Below are 7,633 nucleotides of genomic sequence, written 5' to 3' on the forward strand. Positions count from 1 at the left end.
TGTGTTCTACTGTGCTCACACAGGCACAGACACCTTTGCAAGGCTCTCCCTTCTAAAAAGTAATTTTTTAATCTTCTAATTGCAAAAGGGAATAATTAAGTGTAAAATGATATGGTGTAAACTTTGGTATAACCTCTAATTCAGTCTATAACATAAAACTAAGGCAGATGAAATCCACACACATCTCTCAGCAAATCAACCTCAGTCGCCCTTTGAGAATTGCAGATAGTTACGGGGGGGGGGGGGGGGGGGGGGGGGGGGGATAAAAAGGAGATCCTGAAATAAGCAACCCTTATTTTATAAATGTCAACACTCCTGGTAGGAAAAGATACAAAATTAGGAAGTGGTTATAATTAAAATGCAGCTATGTTTTAAAAAAATAAAACTCAGGTATGTTGTTCCTTTATTTTTTATGCTTTCATGACATTATTAGCTTAAAAAAGTTTTTACTTAGCTTTGAATTATTTCGTTATTTTCACAACCTCATGTAGTGGTTTAGAAAATGAACTGAGGGGCGCCTGGGTGGCACAGCGGTTAAGCATCTGCCTTCGGCTCAGGGCGTGATCCCAGAGTTAAGGGATCGGGCCCCACATCAGGCTCCTCAGCTATGAGCCTGCTTCTTCCTCTCCCACTCCCCCTGCTTGTTCCCTCTCTCGCTGGCTGTCTCTATCTCTGTCGAATAAATAAATAAAATCTTTAAAAAAAAAAAAAAGAAAATGGACTGAAATTTGGAAAACTTGGGATAGCATCACAGGCCATGTTGTCATTTAAATGTGACCTTGACTGGTAGTTTAACCTCACTATCTATGCTGTGCTGCTATTCACATGGAAATAGTGTGCTAACTATCTCACAGTTTTATTGTGGATATTAAATGTAATACTGCATATGAAGCAATAAGCATACTGTGTGCTTATTAACATTATTAACATTTATTTAAATGTTAGTTATTCTGTAATTATCATTATCATAATGTATTCAAACTTATTTAATCAGTATTACTGTCATACGGTATCTGATTCAGCAAATCATATGCCTACCTACGTAAGTTTGTTCTGTCTATATGTAGCTATTGTTTCTGTTTTATTGAACATCCAGCAAATGTTCAGAAAACTGGTGAGATTTCAATGATCCAAAGAACAAAAAAGGTTACGAGGGCGTAGTTTCATTAAAGGTACAGCTTTTCTATATTCTTTGTTATAAACTATTTCTACATCTAGGCTATGGCATGGCCATGCTATTTTCCTTTGTTGGAAATACTCTTTTTACCCTTCTACTGATGAAGAGTCCACAGATTTTCATTCTGGAATTCTACCTGCTCCAGACAACTTTTTTTTTTTTAAGATTTTATTTATTTATTTGACAGAGAGAGAGACAGCCAGCGAGAGAGGGAACATAGCAGGGGGCGTGGGAGAGGAAGAAGCAGGCTCCCAGCAGAGGAGCCCAATACGGGGCTCGATCCCAGAATGCCGGGATCACGCCCCGAGCCGAAGGCAGACACTTAACGACTGAGCCACCCAGGCGCCCCTGCCACCCAGGCACCCCAGCCACCCAGGTGCCCCTCCAGACAACTTTCATCGACAGAGTCAATATATCCTTTTCTTCTCTGAATTTCTATTAATTTTATCACTAAATCATTGTTGTACTTCCATTTTCCACTAAAAATGCTAGCTTTTTTTTTTTGTAAGCTACTGAACAGAAAAAAAAATTATAAAATATATTTTGTTTCTTCCTTGACTCTCAGCCAACTTTGATTCAAAATAAATACACAAAAATGTATTAATGGCAGATTGAAATGTGATAGCTTGGAAAGTGATGGCATAAATTGATGTAATTTGAACTTAGCTCATTTGAATCAATAAGCAATGGTAGGAATTAAATATTTTTACTTTGAGTTGAGTTGCAACATTGTACTAACTTACAAAAATTATTAAAGCTATTTATGTAAGAGATTGTCAGACATGCTTTTTTGAACTTTGAAAGACTGGAGATAAATACTCCAAATGGAGCCCTGTTTCTCCATTGAAGAGAATACATTAAAAATGAAATACAAGTTATCAAAACATCCATTCACTTTCTATGTACATTTTTAAGTTTTTCTGCTATTGAAATTATTTTTCTTGCTTGAGATTTAAGGCATCTGCAATGCTACTGGATTGTAATCTATTGATTACAATGTAAAGATCTTATTGGTGTATCTCTAGAATTATTCAAGAGGTAAGTAAGGAAATAGGTAATGAGATATGATGAATCGACATATTCCTCTTAATATTAATTGAGGAAGCTCTGGAAAGACTGTTTGACCTGAACCAAGCAGTTTACCTTCAATGCTCACGACCAATGTACCTACATTATCATTTGGCTGTCAATACGCATAACCACCTGTCATAATGGCATCAGGCCTACGCTCAAAATACTGTGATAATTTAGACGGCAGATGCCAACTAAGTAGATTGGCAGCCTGAAATTCTGAGAGCACTTTCTCTTTTTCCACAGAGAGTGAGGCCACATTAACACCAACATGGCTTCTGACCACCATACAACCTGTTCATTCATTTTAGGCCAACAATATTCATGGAGGGGGCAATTGTGAGTACGTGAGAAAATACTGAGAAGGATCTGTTGTGAAAGAATAATATTCTGTTCTATTCAGATCTATATTTTAAAATGACCTTATAGATTTAAGATTATCAAATCGCTGTGCGTATGAAAAGTCACAAGATCAGTCTAAAGATTTGAAGGCAATATTGTTAATATATAGTGGGTTTGGGTTAGTGTGGATTTTTAAGCATGTATAAAATCAATAATTTGTTTTCAGGACTTAGGCTGGAGGAAGTTCTTATGCTAAATATATCTTTGCTTCAGAATTCCAGAGCAAGGGGCAGGGCATGATTTGTATTGTCATTAAAACTGGATTATCATTCAAAGATTCTACTATTAGCTGGCTTTGTAATGCATGACATGTGCTTAAAATTACCCTTATGTTTTCTTCCATTTCCTTCTTTCCATCCATATGCAGTATCCTAGGGAAAAATTATTAATGTCTGGAATTATTTTCCTCCCAGTACAGTGATAACTTAAATCTGAAATGTTAACATCCCCAGTTTCAGAATAAGAGTAGGGCCAAAAATTGTTCTCCTTAAGTATTCCATACTTTCTCAATTCTATTGAAATTGCAATCTTCCGAAGAGGTCAACTTTTGGCTGGAGTCTCAAGGCTCTTGTGATGTGATAGCCTCTCTATTGGAAAGAGTCTTCTCTGGTGTGTCTAGTCTATGAGAGGGAATAGACTGGCATGCTTGGAATAATGACGGATCCCAACAACAATGGTAGAAATCGGGGCAGTGCAGATTCATCAGTAGCTTGAGTCCAGTTGGTCAAATCAGAGAACAGAGTCTGCTGTGGCATCTACAAGAGTGACCCAGACGTATGATAAGAAGCTGAAATTCTTTTTCAACTGTTCAGTGCCAAAAGAAGTATCTTTAAATCTCTCAGTCTAATCTTCCAAGAGGCAGACCAAACAGCCCATCAGTAAAAATAGAACAAAATTTACCAAAATAATAATTTTTTTAAAGATTTTATTTATTTATTCAACAGAGATAGAGACAGCCAGCGAGAGAGGGAACACAAGCAGGGGGGGTGGGGAGACGAAGAAGCAGGCTCATAGCGGAGGAGCCTGATGTGGGGCGATCCCATAACGCCGGGATCACGCCCTGAGCCAAAGGCAGATGCTTAACCGCTGTGCCACCCAGGCGCCCCTTACCAAAATAATTATTGACCATGGTAAGAGAAGGGCCTTGACATCTTTCCACTAAGTAGGATAATCATGCCCCATTTAGGCTCAAGTTTGAAGCTGCAGGGTGGAGAAAAAGTTTCTACCAAAGATAGGAGAAAACTGTTAATTTTTCACAATTTAAAGCTGGAATGCTATTGAACCCAAGCTTTCCATATTCTTGAATATACCAATTCTCTTTCACAATTGAGGCATGTTGGACATTCCCATGCATGCTGTTATTCACCACATCTGAGCTGACACACCCAAAATAGAAATAACAGAACAAACTGTCACAGGGTCTCCACTGTTCTGAGAAAATGTGTTGCTAGCTGATCTATCTTAAAATAAACAGTAAAGGAAGTTTTTTAGGCTCATACAATCCAAACCACAATCCAAAACGAGTACCAGTAACAGTAATTATGTAACTACAAAAGACAGTTAAAATGCTATTATGTTCCTTTTTTATTTTAGCTGATTTAAACTGATTTTAACTGATTTTTTAATACAAATATTTGTGCTCAATAAACATATGAAAAGATGTTCAACATCATTAGACATCAGGGAATACAAATTAAAACCACAGTGAGATACCACATTATATCCACTAGGATAGCTATAAAAATTTAAAAAAATCAAACAGATAATAAGTATTGGCAAAGATGTGGAGAAATTGGAAGCTTCAAACACTTCTGGGATGAATGTTAGATTGTTCAGTGACTTTGGAACACCATCTGGCATTCTTCAAAATATTCAACATAAAATTACTACAGGATTGATCCAATTCACTACTAGGTATACACCCAAGAAAGCTGAAAATACATGCCCATAAAAATGTTTATATGAATGTTCACTGAAACATTATTCATAATATATAAATGTTCATCAGTCAATGAATAGATGCATATGATATGTTATACAATGTTATTTGGCAATAAAATAAATAATGTTCTGATTCAGACTACAATTTAGATGAACCTTGAAAACATCATATTACATTAAAGAAACCAGCCATGAAGCCTGCACATTTCATTATTCCATTTATATGAAATGTCCAGAAAGGAACCTATAATATAACCTAGAATCTATTAGTAGTAAGTTTTCTACCAGAAGGGAAGCCAGTCTGAAGATAAAGCCAATTGTTAGAGCAATGATCAGAAACCGGTCTTCCGTAGCATTGCTTAACCACTTTAGGTTAAAGACTTACTTGAAGAAAACTTCTATATGTACTAGTATGTGAAACAACATATTTTTACATATTCTTAGTTCCTTTATTTCTGCTTTCTGGAGACAAAAGATCATCAGAGTGTCCTTTTTACACTGACTATTTCTTAACTTTAATCCAAAATGATCAAAATGCCATTTTGGCCCATTTTGGGGCAACTTGCCCTGGACTCCTATAATAAGTTTAGCACTATGGGACATATTCACTTCAAAACACCTGTGACCTCAGGGGTTTGTTACAGTGTCACTGAATAAAGTTCTTTCACTTGTGAATATTTCATAATATTCTTACTTATATTTACTTACCTATGGAGACCAAATCAATAAAAAGAAATATAATAATGATAATTTTGACAGGAATACAGTCATGGGAGAAAGGCTATTAAATGATTCAGAATCCAAAATAAAGTGAGTGCACTGATAAATTAAGAGGTACTGATAAAGTGATCTCCTTCAACTATCATGCTGTTTTCATGCTGAGCTACATTCATCAAGAATGAAGAATTGAAAAAAAATGAAGACATTTGGTCACATGTATTTTGGTATATGTGAAATATGAAATAATTTTATTAATATTAATTTAATATATATAAATACCTATTTATATATAAAATTAAAGATATACAAATTATATATTTATCATAAGTTAAATTATACATATTTATAATATATATTATATATTTATTATAAATTTATATATATGTATATAAATAAATTAAGGCAATGAATTCAGAATGGTGGAGAGCATGGAACGGAGTAAATTACTTTCTAAAACATTTTGGAGATTTGTTATATGGGTGAAAGTAATGCTCCCCAGTACCAGCTTGGAAAAATCTGGAACTGATTAACAAATAGAAAAGAGGGGCCCCTAGGTTGCTCAGTCATCTGTCTGGGCTCAGGTCATGATCCTGGGGTCCTGGGATTCAGCCTGGCATCAAGCTCCCTGCTCAGCGGGAAGTCTGCTTCTCCTTTTCCCTCTGCTCCTCCCCTCCACTTGTGCTCTTCCTCTCACTCTCTCTTTCTCAAATAAATAAATAAAATCTTTAAAAAAATCAAATAGAAGAGAAAGAATGGGGCAATGATGTTACTGTCAGAATAACTCATAACAATGTGGTCCCTGCACCCAGGCATCTGAGTCCTTTTAGGGACTTCTTTCCTGCCTATAGAAACTCTCCACCTGAGTCCCAGTCATCTCTTAACAAGCTCTTCTCATGATTCTGATGCATACGAAGTTTGAGAATTTCCAAATTCCCAAGGTGTTTTGTTTTGTTTTATTATTATTATTATTGTTTTAGAGAAGAATATTTGAAGTTTATTTTTAAATTGTCTTGGGCATTGGTGGAGTCAAAGGGGAGTTTTTGACTATTTATAATTTTTATAAATTAAACAGCAAGTGATCATAATTCAGGAATAAACAGTTAAATTGGGGTAGACCTTTTGTTATGTTTGATTTCTGTAGGGCTCTTTGTACTTTTGATTTTTTTTTTCACATCAGATGGGTAATGTGCCTGCATCGTTGTGGCAAGATCTGACGGACACACAGTCATGCAACAGCATGAACACCCAATCATCAAGCTTATGAACTACAAAAGGGTCTGCACTTCTGAGTTTTAAAATACCTTCATGTTTTGAAACTATTTGTATTTATAGGCACATAACTGTGTCAAGCGCTGTGCTCAACTGTCTGCACGGTGGCTTCTCTAAAGCATGTGACAAGATTATATTAAGTGAAGTATTCATACCATCATCTTCTAGCTGTTGCTCAGAGCAGTACTGATCTCATACATAGATAAGCAGGACTGCTACTTTGGCTCACGCTACACCGGGATTCATGAAGTCCCATACTCATGGGTGCCCTCTTCAAAAAAGAAAAGCCCCTCTTTGGCACAGGTTTGTACCAGTGGTATTATCTGAGTAGGGAGTCCTGAGCACAGCCTGGTTCACATGTCAGACCCAGTCTCTACTCCTTTCCTTAGGGCACTCTCTTGAACACCCTTTCTTAACTCATCAGATGTTGCAAGAGGCTTTGATATTCACATGTATAGTCATGTCCCAGAGCCTAATGAGTCTCATCCCTGATTCCAGGAGAGCAGTCTGGCAAGTTAATCACTCCCCACTGACCACTATGCCATTTCTTTCGTTGAATAGTGCACTAGTGTCAGAAAGCGGCAGGCATGCTTCTTTGGGGACACTCAGATGATTTATATGGATAGGATTTCTGCAAAAAATATTTACCTGTGCTCCACACATGCTGAGGATGCCCTGAGCACAGATAGTGCACATAACTAAGGTCACACGGCTGGGAAGAAGGACAGCCAGGACTCCAAACATAGTCTAATTCCTTTCTCTTAAATACTATTTTGTATCCATTTATAAATGTTAGTTTTTTTGAACATGTAAATTTTGGAAGACGTTAAACCTTAACATAGTTATATAAATGAATGATACACAACATAGAACTTCATGAAATCATTTAGTTGATAAATACATACTTTTACTCAAATTGAAAATCAATGATACATTACTTGAATGTATTTATGTTAGATTTGTATATTAAAAGACATATATAATAATAACAATAATATAGAAACAAGAATAGCAAGTATGAAGGTGTACTTATTAATCACTAAGCAAAGTTAA

At 36.1% G+C, this 7,633-nt stretch overlaps 1 non-coding gene across 1 annotated transcript; it reads right to left on the bottom strand.

The window, feature by feature from the left end:
* Window positions 1-6,482: 6,482 nt before the first annotated feature.
* Window positions 6,483-6,588, bottom strand: LOC117795585. The gene has a single exon (XR_004619657.1). It is a non-coding gene; the product is annotated as a small nucleolar RNA U13 (small nucleolar RNA).
* Window positions 6,589-7,633: the final 1,045 nt, after the last annotated feature.

Source organism: Ailuropoda melanoleuca, chromosome 1 (assembly GCF_002007445.2).
Source record: "Ailuropoda melanoleuca isolate Jingjing chromosome 1, ASM200744v2, whole genome shotgun sequence".
NCBI classification, from domain to species: Eukaryota; Metazoa; Chordata; class Mammalia; order Carnivora; family Ursidae; genus Ailuropoda; species Ailuropoda melanoleuca.